This window comes from Chiloscyllium punctatum, chromosome 4 (genome assembly GCF_047496795.1).
Source record: "Chiloscyllium punctatum isolate Juve2018m chromosome 4, sChiPun1.3, whole genome shotgun sequence".
Lineage (NCBI taxonomy): Eukaryota > Metazoa > Chordata > Chondrichthyes > Orectolobiformes > Hemiscylliidae > Chiloscyllium > Chiloscyllium punctatum.
Genome location: NC_092742.1, coordinates 62,081,301 through 62,095,514, shown reverse-complemented (window position 1 = coordinate 62,095,514; position 14,214 = coordinate 62,081,301).

The following is a 14,214-nucleotide window of genomic DNA, read 5'->3' as shown; positions in this document are numbered from 1 at the left end:
ACACTCTCCACATGCTGTGCAATTCATACTGTTCCAGTTCCAATTCTATGTACAGCAGATATGATGAGGTACAAATATCCAGGTAACAGCTACAGATGTTCATCACTGTTTTGTAGCTTGACAACAATGTATCACATAATTTATTTCTTCTTGTATTCTAAGAGGAAGGACAATTACCTAAGGAAGTCAACAAAACGTCAGTGTAAGCATGCATGTTAGGAACAGGACTAAAAATAATCTGTTCTGGACATGTTTTGCAACTGTGCATTGCAAACCTGGAAGTGAAGTTCAACCTGAACAAATCGCTCAGGGCGTAATCATACATTTTTTTGGCTAAGTGCCAGTTACGTTTTGTCCTTTAATGGTGTTTTGCTGTGAGGATGAGCAAGAGTTCTCACTGTCCCTTAGGAAATTAATCTCATTGATCCTGGCCTTTGGAATCTCTTATCTCTAATTCTATCCACACCTTATCAAGTACCATGCCAGAAACACCTCACCACTGTCAGATATCCAAGAAACAACTGGTGTCCTTGCCACTGTACCTTCTTTAAAAGTGAATTGTGCACATACACAAGCATTGTCAGTCTGGAGGAACAAATTGCTGTAGATGCTGGAATCTTTACTGAAAACAACACAAACTGGCAATCACAGTGGATCAGAGTGCATCCATGGAGAAAGAGCAAGCTAATGTTTTGAGTCTAGATGACTCTTCATCTCAACTTCTCTTGCCAGCCTTGAAAGGACAGTAACTGGGATAGGGAGAGGGAAGAACATGAAAACAAACGAAAAGAAGGGGAAGAAATGGTTCATGATTTAAAGGTGTTGAACTCAATATTAAGTCCAGAAGGCTGTAAAGTGCCTGGTCTGAAGATGAGATGTTGTTCCTCCAGTTTGTGCTGTGTTTCACTGGAACACTGCAGTGTGCCAAGGACAGACAATGTGGGCAAGCAAGCAGGATGCCGTATTAAAATGACCAGCTTGAGCACAGATGGAGGTGTTCTACCAAGTGGTCATCCAGTCTGTGTTTGGTTTCTCCAATGTAGAGTAGGCCATGTTGGATGTAGCGAATACAATACACAAGATTGGAGAAGGTACAGGTGAAATGCTGCTTCACATGGAAAGACTGTTACAGCCCTTGGATAGTGAGCAGGGAGGAGGTGTGCGGGCAGGTGTTGCATCTTCTGTGGTTACATGAGAAGGTGCCGTGAGAGGGGATGGTGGTGTTGGTGGTTGTAGAATGGACTAGGCTCTGTGCAGTCCTTGATAGTTGTCTCAGACGTGGCAGACAAGAGAAATTTCTTGCACCACTTTGTGAACTGAGACCTGGAGGTCTTGTTGGATGGGTGGTCCACAGGTAGGAAGTCCATTCTCCCCACAGTCAGCAGAGGATACTAAGCATTAGACTATGTCAACCTGGTCTGAACTTCCCCAACCAGGTCACTCATCTGGAGGGATTCTCAATGACGTATCAAGAAGATCAATGACTTTCTCCACATTCTTCACCGCACACTCATTCGATCTCTGCTACTGTACTCATCTCCTACCAAGGCTTATGCTGTACCACTCTCACAATTGCCTGCAACATCTTCCCTCAATCGCCCTCACCATCCAATCTCCTGGTGGCACTAACCCTGCATATCCTCTGCATGATTTGGAGATGCCGGTGTTGGACTGGGGTGTACAAAGTTAAAAATCACACAACACTAGGTTATAGTTCAACTATGACCTGCTATTGTGTGATTTTAACTATCCTCTGCACAGCCTACTCAATCGTTTGGGACTCCTCCTCACCAGCATCCAAAGTAACAACAGTGCCACCCATTTTCATGTCTCTACTATCTGCCTCCTTCTCATTCCAGAGGGAAAACAGCAATAGGGCAGAAAGTATCTAGACAAGTAGGATATTCAGCTCCTTAACCTCTTGTGTGGAGAGAATCCTGACTCTAACTGCCACACATGGCTGGCTGACTGACTACAACCAAACCCTTGGACTGCTATTGGAGGATGCCCTTATCTTACTGTCCCAGGACACTCCGAACAAAAGCTATCTCCCTTGAATTGACTGAAGCTCTCCTATAACTATGAGAAGCTTTCTGCCTTTTTGTCCGTGCTAAAAGGCAAAGCAAGACAGGATTCCTGTGAGCTTGGCTAAGCACATAATAGTAAGACAAGACAATGCAAGCAGGGAAGCTGTCAGCACCTAGGTAGGTTCAGAGTGAGTGAATGCATTGATGTAAGGGAAAAGTCCAAAGATGCAGTCTGGTTCAATCCATGAGCTGTGTGCTTCTCCCAGGTGCCCAGTATGCTTGTAGCAACAGTACAATGATGGTTGATGGAAGTGATGTACTCTAGTCCAGAAGCATCATGTAAGTGGATCACAGATGTGCCATGAGGCTTCCTAAAGCCTGACATGTAACAGGTGTCAATATCTGTGGACATGGGCTGTATTAGCTAGTACCCATGGAGTGTGCCTGGTGTTAAACATCAAGGTCCTTTAGAGCAGGTGGTGAACTGAAGTTATCAGGGACCCGCTCTGACTTCCATGTCGAGATATCTCGGCATCTAGTTTGATCAGACCTTTTGATACGACAGAAGTTTAATATTAATAAGGTAAGGTGGTTCATGAAAAAGTTGATGTATTATAGTTTTACACTGTAGCCTCACATGTTGTGGTGTATCTAATTGCCTTAAAATTATAGTTCTTTCTGAAATTTGTGCAATAATGCAACAACAGTCACCCAGTGAGAAGGTGGAAAACTGATATTGGGAAGGGTGCCTCTCTGTTGAATCAGGCATCCAGGGAAAATGTCTGGTGGGAGATGGATTAAGCTGCGAACCAGCAATTAATCACACGACCACCTATTTAAAGGCTGCAATCCCTCTCATTGTCTCCTTGTTTGCAAAATCAACTGAAATAAAGTTTAATAACATTCAAATGCTGCAATGTGCAGTAGAGATGGCTGCTACATGTGACCATACTCCTGTTTCCAGTCATTTTTACTCAATTTCAGGAGAGTGGTTTCCTCAATACTGGCAAAACACACTCCTAAAGGTATTTTCATGGCACTAACAAGAAACAGAGTGGTGAATGCAAAGCAGATGTCAATTGGGTCTTTAACATGATTTTTTTTAAATGACCAGGACTTGTGCTTTTAGAACTCATTTACCTACTGTAACTGGAAACTGGTGTGATGACTAACTTGACTTTATCACATTGTATTTTCTGTATTCACATGATATGATGGGAGAATGGGATTTGATGGTGAGGTGAAGGGCGGGTGCTCGCCTGGGAGCTGTGTGACATTTTTGTGGCTGTGTCTTGATATCTTCTTAATTGGCTCCATTGATTTTACTCATTGCTTGATGCTCTAAATGCTGCATGTTGCCTGGTTTGCATTATATTATTGAAATGGAGAGACCAAGTTTGTAGGCCATACCTTTTTCATAACATAGCTGTTCAGAGGTTGCAAGCCCTGCTGCCTTTGTATTCATACAACTGAATATTTTTCAGAAAATAAACACACCTGAATTTTAATGAACCTGGGTGCAATTGATTTCTCGTTGCTAATGGAGAACTTTAACCCAAATGCACTTTCCTAGTGATTGAAAATTATTATACTAAGCCAATGATTTGCATCTGGAAATTTTTATGTTTTGGGTAAAACACTGATCTCAACACAGAACTTGGAATTTAACAGCTTTTATAATCCTGAACTGAGAAAATAGTATGCCTTCCAATTCATGTTTTGAGTTGGAGTATTTAAGAACACATGTATATTCTATAACTACTTGCTGATTTCAGACTTCTAGGTAAGACTAAGGGGCAACTCAACTGCTGGCTGTGAGATGGAACAGTTCTAATTACATGGTCAGAGAAGGGACAGCAACGACACGTGTTTCATGTCTAAACACCTGCAGTGCATAATACTGCCAACTTGAAATGATCTGGATGTCAAGGATGTTGTGATTTTTGTAAATAGTGGATTTACTGTTCTGGAGAAGGGTCACTTGACCTGAAATGTTAACCTTGATTTCGCTCCACAGATGCTGCCAGACCTGCTGAGATTTTCCAGCAATTTCTGTTTCGGTTTCTGGATTTACTGTGCTCAAGATTGGCCAGGAGTTTTTTTTCAGAGAGGTTCTATTCTGTTGTTACAATGTTTTCAAAAGTGAACAGGTTTCTCTTTGCATATTCAGTGATGTTCTAGTCACGGAGCAGAACAGTACATGGTTCCCAATATCAGACAATTTAGCAAGAAAATGCCCTTTCCACGGGTTCTTAATTGTCACAGTAGTAATATTTAGGCACACAAATACAATTTCAGAAAGCCATATGGAAAGGTATTGTTCCAATTTTGTAAGCCATACCTTTTTCTTAATACCACTGTTCAGAGGCTGCAAGCCCTGCTGCTTTTGTATCCAAACAAGTGAATATCTTTCAGAAAATAAATGTACCTGAATTTTAATGAACCTCACTGTTGGTTGATTGCAGGCTGCTGACTGGATATTTCAATTTTTTTCCCAGCTGCTTAAGACCAGCAAAGTCTTTTTTTAACATCTTTCTTGATGCACATTGCATTTAACATCACATTAACCGGATTGCTCATTTTTCACTTGGCCAGACACCTTTCTATTGGCATTAGTGAATAATGCTCTGAGTCTCTCCAATTCTCCAAATACTTCTTAAGAACCTCCTTCACTATCAACTGCATTTCACTTTCTATTAAATGTGTGCTTCCGTGAGCCTTTTGTCCTCCTCAGGCAAAATTCTTCCTGTCCCTTCAAATATAGACTATTCGTCACTGATAACATTTTTCAGGCACAGGCACAGGGCAGTATGTTGATTGGTTTGCAGTATTATTGTTGAAAAACAGAGAGATCAAGATGAACTGTGAGGATGACCATTGCGAAGCCCCACATGTTTGAGGAACAATTTTCTATTTATTATGGGTTTACTTGTAAAATTTTCCTACTGGGATAAATAAACTTAGATTCATAAAGCATTTTTAATCTCAATAAAGTGTGGTTTCTGCGTGATCCAGTTCATTCTGTAATGCTCACAGAAAGATTATCATTCAGGAAAGTAAGAAAACAGTTTAGTTAATCAATGCAACCTGTGTAAACAAGATATGAGCCTTGGTTATTTGAGCTTATTTCTTCTGTATTATATACTAAGAGCAATTGTCTCTTAATTCCATTATCCCATCACCTTTTACCTATAACATGTTACATCTAATACATGAGAGGTTTAAATGTGTCAGTGATTAATAGGGAAAGGTAAACAAGTCATTGTGAATGAAGACATTCACAAGTACAGTTGGCTACATGTCACATTTGCTTGATCAAGCACCATATACTGTAGTGAGTTTAAAAAGAATGATAGTTGCGTGAATCATCACAACGTTGTTTTATCATGATTACAACGGAAGGAAACTTAAAAATCATTTAGAGATTTATAGCTGGGCTTAAAACAGCGTCATAGCCCGATACTTTTATTTGTAAATATCTTTGGTGGTTCCTACTTCACAATAATATTATGTTAATGGATTGAATGTGAGCAATACAATAGGTTAAATTCAATAAAATCTGACTTTGTGAACCAAATTTTCATAGCTACATTTAATCTTTTGAAAGAAATCTGATTTTCCTCAGCATTTCCCTCATCACTGGGAATGCATGCAAAACACACACTATTATCACTGATGTAGTATTCCCCATTTCAACTGAGGTTAAAAATCCTCATTCACACTATTTTCATCTGGTGATGTCAGGTTTGAAATGTTATTAAAAATACAGTATGTTTGAGATTCGATAAAGAAGATGCAAGTCCTGCTGAGGAGTCTATTACATTCTGAAGTGTATGACACACAATTAAATTACATTATTAGGTGATGTAGTTTTAATGCAGTGATTAGACAAGACTGTTGTTAAAAAATAAATTAATCCTTTCAGAGAACAGCCTTGAGAATTTGCTCATATTCATTCATTTTCCAATTGAAAGTGTATCATAATCCAGTGAAAAATTGTCCATCTATGTGCCATCATTTCTTCTGAAAGTTAAATGGGTTTTTAAGTGTATACTACAATGACTGGTGGATCTTGTCAAATAAGGATCCTTATGGCTGTTCACAGGATGCACACAATACTGATTGCATGTAACTTGTGAAACTCAGAACATAGTGACTAGTATCAGAAATTCCTTTGAAATTTGCCATTCTTGCATCCGAGTGCATAATTTAAAGAGAGCTTCAACAACGTGTCCCTTTCTTCAGCAACACTGAAGTTTTGTACAATCAATAGTTTTGGCCATAATCCACAGGGAAGGCTTGCTGTTGAGCAGATGGCTGTTAGTACCTTATTATCCTCAGAGTCACAAGAGATCACTTTCTGGTCTGTTTTGACTTGCATTCTTCCCTTTGAAGAACTGTAATCTGAAGTTCCCTTCACATCTTCAGGTGTGTCTTTCCATGTTCCTCTCTCTCCAGAAAGTCATTCAGTTTATCTCTGCAGCCATTTTTGGCTGTATCTGCTATCTTTAAAAAAAATGTTTTGAAATTAAAAGATAAAACTGCCTGCAGAATATTTGGGTTCCAGTCAGTCATCATAACAAAACACACACTAAAATGATAAAAGCAAGAAAATACTTGGACTTATATAGCACCTGAGTTACAACACAGAGACAGCCAGCCAAATTAAACCAGCTTATCTGGCTCTTTACTCATGACACAGCAAAGTTAAAATCTTCAAACACTCTCAAAATTGACAACAAAGGTTCTTAACCAAACTTTTTTGAATAACCAATTTCAAACTCCACCAGGAATCAAATCTAGACCCTGGGTTAGTAGCTTTAACAAAAGACTGAGCCATATATGAGCAGAGCAAACTTTAACAATAAAATAATCTGATTGGTATCTATGTTTAAGCATTTGTTTTTATCCCCATTCACACAAAGGACAGACAAACAAACACAGTTAATGGATAAATAGAAGAAAATAGTATAACTGGCCAGATTACCTAAGCGATTTACACAACACCTTGTTCCACAGGCATAGGTGATGGTTTCTTACTTGATTTATCTGCAGACAGTGATGCAGCTCACCTTTACAGCTCACTCAGAGGAAGTCAGTGACAGTTATAACTTAATTTCTATTCTCTGAACTTCCAATAGATAATAACTAGAGGTTAGGTACAGAGCTTTCAAATCTTCATGCTCTTGCATCCACAGCCAAACACCTTCTCCCCAAAAACACAGTCCAAAACCCAGTTCAAACTCTGTCAGACTAATTGTCTCCTCCAAGGGGTTCCCATCACCATTAATTACCTGCCATATGCTTGAGTATAACATCTTTCCCAGACTTACTGGAACCAATTCCCAGATACTGACATCAATAATGTCCAACATCTGCTGTCTGTTTAAACATAGAATCAGAGTTATACAAATGGAAACAGACCTTTGGTCCAACCAGAAGAACATGAGGACTGCAGGTGCTGGAGATCAGAGTCAAGAGTGTGGTGCTGGAAAAGCACAGCAGGTCAGGTAGCATCCTCAGATGTTGCCTGACCTGCTTTGACACAAGCAGCCTGTGCCAACATGGCAGCATGGTGGCTCAGTGGTTAGCACTGATGCCTCACAGCACCAGGGACTCAGATTTGATTGGACAACTGTCAGTGTGGAGTTTGCACATTCTTCCTGTGTCTGCATGGGTTTCCTCCCACAATCCAAAGATGTGCAGGTCAGGTGAATTAGCCATGTTAAATTGCCCATAATGTTAGCTGCATCGGTCTGGATGGGTTACTCTTCGGAGGTCAGTGTGGACTTGTTGGGCCGAAGGGCCTGTTTCCACACTGTAAGGAATCTGATCGTATGAATCTGATCAACCACGTTCCCAAACTAAACTAGTCCCACCTGCCTATGCTTGGCCCATATCCCTCCAATCGTTTCCTATTCATGACCTTATCCAACTATCTATTAAATATTGTAACTGTACCTGCAACCACCACTTCCTCCGCCAGTTCATTCTATACATGAAACATTCACTGCAAAAAAAAGTTGTCCATCCTGTACTTTTTAAATCGTTCTCCTCTCACCTTAAAAAGTATGCCCCTTAGCTTTGAACTCTCCTACCCTGGGAGAAGATCCTTGTCAGTCACCTAGTTCTCCTCCCTGGTGACAAGGCAGCTCTGGAACCTTTGATCAAGAACCATACCATACAATTAACCTGCAGGCCTGGCCTGACAAGCAACCCGCACCTTCTCTTTTATTTCAAAACACAAGCCACTGCCCACAGTCCAAAGCTCAGTTTCAAACCAAAATTGATAAATGAGTAAAATAAAACTATTGAAAAATCAGCAAGGGTTCTAACATCTGACATATCCCCAGGTATCCCAAAATGTTTCACAGCCAATGAGTAACTTTGGTTAAGTAGTTACTTTGCACAAGTCAGAACTGAAATGTTCGGTTCAAATGAAAGCAATAAACCATTCCTTTTTGTGAAAAAAAACAATTGCAAGGAATTGTTCTTTGCAAATAGAAGGCAGTTACAAATGTATTCAAAATTATATACAAGAAATACAACAATAAGGATAATTTAGTTATTTATCTTGTTGTGAATTTATTCTTCTGTGGATAATAACCTGCTGTCCTCTTGGTTCCAATGCCTGAACTCCCAATTTCAATTAAGGAACCACTGCACATTTTGTTTCTAAAGGTCATCTACCCATCCAATAAATAACAATAACTGATTAGTTTATAATGTTTTTTGAAGTTATTTGCAATCAACCAATGTACGTTTACAGACGCGATTTCATTTCACACACGAGTTCCCAATAATAAATCAGCCCTAAATGAGATTTATTTTCAGCCAGACATCAGAACGTCAACATTTTCCACGCCAACACTCTTGTTCCTGTATAGATATTGTATAATAATTCATTATGACTAATTTTCAGATTCAAGTATTAATTGTCTCACGGGCATGCTCGAGACTAACCTGAATACGATTTTGGGATGAACTTGATGTAGTGTGCATGTGATACCTATTATACCTCCAAAAGCATCCCTCCCATTTCAGAGAAATGAATTTCTAGCATTTATCTAATTGGGAAAGGTCCTTGTGTCAAGCATGAGAAGAGAAGGTAGACAGTAATGAAACTGGGGGTTGAGGGTGTATGGAGTGGCGCTCCGGATGATGTGGGTGTGATATTGCACTCCACCACCTGTCTATACATTAAACTTCTTTATGAAAGTTACTCTTTCTTATATAGGCAGCAGCTTTACTGACTGAATGCACAACTGGGAAGAGAGGCTGTAAAGCAGGAGTTAGCCTTCTAATTTATATATTCAAAAATGTAATGCCAGTTTTAGGTGGCAGAGTTCAAGGCAATATATAGCTGAAATCTTTCAAGGCAGCTGAGGGGCATGAGTCATTACTTTCAAAATATTATATTGTAAGATCCGAAGATAGTGTGAAACTGGTTTGTATGTTGCCCTTAATGTTGGCGTTTGACTGATTGGAAAGAATTAGGGCAATTAAGAAGGTGAAGAGCAGTGAATGTGTCCCACCCGTTGTGAGAATTCGGCAGATAGGTCTGTTTGAGTTTGTGAAGAGTAAACAAAGTAAATTAGAAAAATACTTCGACACTGACTGTCAGTTAAAATTTGTCTCCTTCAAAGGGAAGGTGTAGAGTAAGATAAATCTGCAAAGTATTTCCTTCTAATCAGATATAACTGACCAGAGCAAGGTGTTGCTTCCTATTTTTGCAATTAAAAGATTGTATATGTAGGGTTACCATTTTGTGTGTCTATTCATCCTCAGCATTCCATTGTGTTATGGATCAGATCCTAAAGGAGAAGAAAGGAATGCATTACTTTTTGGATGACATTTTGCTTGAGCAATAGCACATCAAAAAACATAAAGGTTGGATAAATCTCCGGAACCTGTTCATGTGTGTCCCAAGATATAGTGAGAAGTTAGGGAGGAAATTTGCGGGGCCCCCAGCATTAATATTTGTGTCATCTATAACAATGGGTGAGGTGCCGGAGGTTTGGAGGGTCACTCATGATGCATGTTTATTTATGAAAGGCTGTAAGGGGAACTATAGACCTGAGAGTCTAATGTTGGTGGTGGGTAAGCTGTTGGAGGTCATTCTAAATGATAGGATTTACATGAATTTGGAGAGGCAAGGAATGATTAGGAATAGTCTACATGGCTTTGTACATGGGAAATCATGCCTCACAAACTTGATTGAGTTTTTTGAGGAATTAAGCAAAACAATTGATGAACTCAGAGCAGAAAATGTTGTTTACTTGGACTTTAATAGAGCTTTTGACAAGGTTCTGCATGATCGACTGATTAGAAAAATTAGGTCACATGGGATTCAGGAAGAGCTTGGCAATTGGCTACAAAATTGACTTTTCATTAGGAGACAGATGGTAGTGGTGGAGGCTTGGTTTTCAAACTGTAGGCCTGTGACCAGCAATGTTCCACATGGATTGGTGTTATGTCCACTTTTGTTTGCCATTTATATAAACGATTTGGATGAGAATATAGAAGGCACTGTTCGTAAGTTTGTGGATGACACCAAGATTGGTGGTGTCAGTGAACAAGGTTATGTAAGATTACAAAGAAATATTGACCAATTGGGTGAATGCGCTGAGCAGTGATAGATGGAGTTCAATTTGGATAAATGCAAAATATCACAATTTGGTAAAACAGACAAGGGTAGGAGTTATGCAATTAATAGTACAGCCTTGGGTAGTTTTGTCTTATAGAGAGATGTAGGGATTCAGGGACATAATTTTTTGAAATTTGCATCACAGGTAGAAAAGGTGCTTAAGAAGGCTCTTAGTATGCTGCCTACATCATTCACACCTTTGCTGACTCTATCTTGTGGTTGTATGGGATGTTGATGAGGCCTCCTCTGGAGTACTGTGTACAGCTCTGGTCACCCTGTTATAGGAAAGATATTTTTAAACTGGAAGAGGGTTTAGAAAAGATTTGCCAGATATTGCCAGGAATGGGGAGGTTGAGGAGTGACCTTATTGATATTTATAAAGCCATGAAGGGCATGGGTAAGGTAAATAACAAGGGTGTTTTCCCAAAGGTAGGGAGTTCAAAATTAAAGGGCATATTTTTAAGGTGAGAGGAGAAAGGTTTAAAAAGGACAGAAGGGAGAGCTTTTTTTATATGGAGTTGTTCATGTGTGGAATGAACTGCCAGAAGAACTGATAGATACAGGTACAGTTACAACATTTGAAAGATGTTTGGATAAGGTCACGAATAGGAAAGGTTTGGAGGGATTTGGGCCACATGCAGTCAGGTAGAAATAATTTATTTTGGGAACATGATTGGTATGGACTAGTTGGGCTGAACAGTCTGTTTTCATGCTATATGATTCTATGACTCTAAGTCTTTGATTAAGACTAATTAGTCAATATCACAGTTTCAACCATTACCTGTAGTTGGTAGTTAAAGTCAATATTCAGTTTTGAAACTGGAAGAGATATTGAGAGAACAGAGGCAATTAATGGGAATGTAAAGAGTCACCCAGACAGAGGGTAGGAGAAATATTTGATACATTAATTCCAAGTATGCAGGAAGGTGGAAAAAGAAGTTGGTCTTTTACTATTTCTTATCAAAACATGTCATTTTTGTTAAGCACCTATTGCTGTGAAGACAATACTTTATTCTACATGTACATGAATCTGATAGTATGAGTCATTAATGTATTAGCTTTTATTGGAGTGAAAACACTGATTCAACGTAATCTGGTATTTTTCAGGTATTATTAATGTTGGTTTAATCATATTGTATTCAGGGAAATTATGTATATAAATCATTGTACATCCTTTGAGAGTTATTTTATGCATTTTCTAGGTGTGGAGAGAGTTTTGTATATTCCACAAACTGAGAATTTTGTGATATAATGTAATATCTACCACATTCTCTGCTGGTGGGCGGCACGGTGGCACAGTGGTTAGCATTGCTGCCTCACAGCGCCAGAGACCTGGGTTCAATTCCCGACTCAGGCGACTGACTGTGTGGAGTTTGCACATTCTCCCCGTGTCTGCGTGGGTTTCTGCCGGGTGCACTGGTTTCCTCCCACAGTCCAAAGATGTGCAGGCCAGGTGAATTGGCCATGCTAAATTGCCCGTAGTGTTAGGTAAAAAGGGGTACATGTAGGGGTATGGGTGGGTTGCGCTTCGGTGGGTCGGTGTGGACTTGTTGGGCCAAAGGGCCTGTTTCCACATTGTAAGTAATCTAAAAAAAATTCATGAGGTCACACATGTTTATTCTGAGCCGAATCCCTAACCCTATAAATTGGTGCATGATGCCCCTGTTTTTCTTCAGAAAGGCAACTACAGGAAGAAACCTGATTTGTGTAACATCGGACCCATCAAACAACTACAGGTCTCAGAAAAAACAACAAAAGTTCAGCAGGACTGGCAGCACCAGAAGAGAGAAATCAGAGTTAATGTTTCAGGTCCAGTGACCTTTCCTCAAAAAATACAATTGTGTTTGCTTTAATGCACACAATAGCAGTCATTCTTTCATCACTAATTCATTTGCAATTCCACATCTATAAAGTGAGTGCAACAAGTACTATTCATGAGTTTGCATAATACTAGCATGCCAAAGGTGTGAGGAAAGCAGAGACTGGATTTATTTGCAAAATGCAGATTTGGGGGAGTTTCAAATGAACCAAGTGTAGATGAAAAGACTGCTTTATTTGATGCTTTAAGCTATTACTGCTATTAGCATAATTAGTATCCCTGCGCATGAGTGTCTACAAATAAACTCAGAAACTATTCATTCCTAATCCCATTATAAGGCTTTATCGCTCCTTTTGAACTGAACACTTTCACTTACATCTGCACATTCCAGGTTACTAAATGAAGATGTCTGCTGTATTGTCGAAAATCTCTCTTTATATACTTCTTCGTAATCCGATGTCATCTTCCAATCTTTGCTGCTGATGACATCAAAGTAACATTGTCAATTAAATCAATCATCCTCTGTGTATTCCAGTATAATATACCTCTTCCCATTTTTCTGAGTTGGTATATATAGTTTCAGTAATTTATTTTCAGTCATTTCAATCATGAGCATTATCATTATCTCCCCACTCCCACAAGCATACCATGTCCCAACTCCCAAACATCAAATCTTACAGATCGAGGCAATTTGGAATATGACTGGATATCTTGATCTGATTTATTTGATTTCATCATAAGCCTGATGGTTTTATACCATTTCTGGATTTTTTTTTGTATCATTCTATACGTTATTTAATGGAGGATGGGTATCTTCTGTCTAAATCCTGTGAGAGTTAGACTTTGTTTCATTTCTTGGTTTGAGTAAGATCAATGCCTTCCTGTTTCTCCTGAATACTCCTTCAGTGGTTCTGACTCAATAGGATCTCGGTTCATTTATTCCTCTAATGATTGTTGCTTTTGATTATTTAATCTTTTAACCAAACATTCTGTCTTGGTTTTAAAGCCAACAGTGCTTTTGTGCTACACTACAGTTTTACCACTTCCACAGTTTGTTTGCTGTGGTCTTTATATTATTTTCTCTTAGCTTGAGAGATGACCTGAATTTCACTTTGAAACTAATGCGTCTACTTTCAACCTGCTTTTCATTACAATTCAGCTGTGAATGACCATTATTTACTGGTGTTGTTTTATAACCGAGCCATACTGATTCCCAGTCTGCATTCTTTTGTATCAGTGACTTTAATGGTCTTGACCACCCTCTCTGCTTCTCTGTTTGACTGACAATAAAGTGGAGAAGAAAAGCAAAATACCATGGATGCTGGACATCTGAATCAAACTGAGAATGCTGGAGAAACTCAGCAGGTCTGGCAGCATCTGTGGAGAGTGAAACAGAGGGAATGTTTTGAGTCTAATCTAACCCCTTCAGAACTGGAAGACAGATCTGCAGATGCTGGAGATCAGAGTTGGGAGTGTGTTGTTGGAAAAGCACAGCAGGTCAGGCAGTATCCGAACAGCAGGAAAATTGGTGTTTCAGGCCAGGCCCCTTCCTGATGAAGGGCTTATGCCCAAAATGTCAATTCTCCTGCTCCTCGGATGCTGCCTGACCTGCTGTGCTTTTCCAGCAACACACTCTCAACTGTTCCGAACTGAAGTTCAGAACTAACATGGAGAACTTACCATATGGTTAACACCTGCCTTTGAAGGGAAGTTCCTGAATT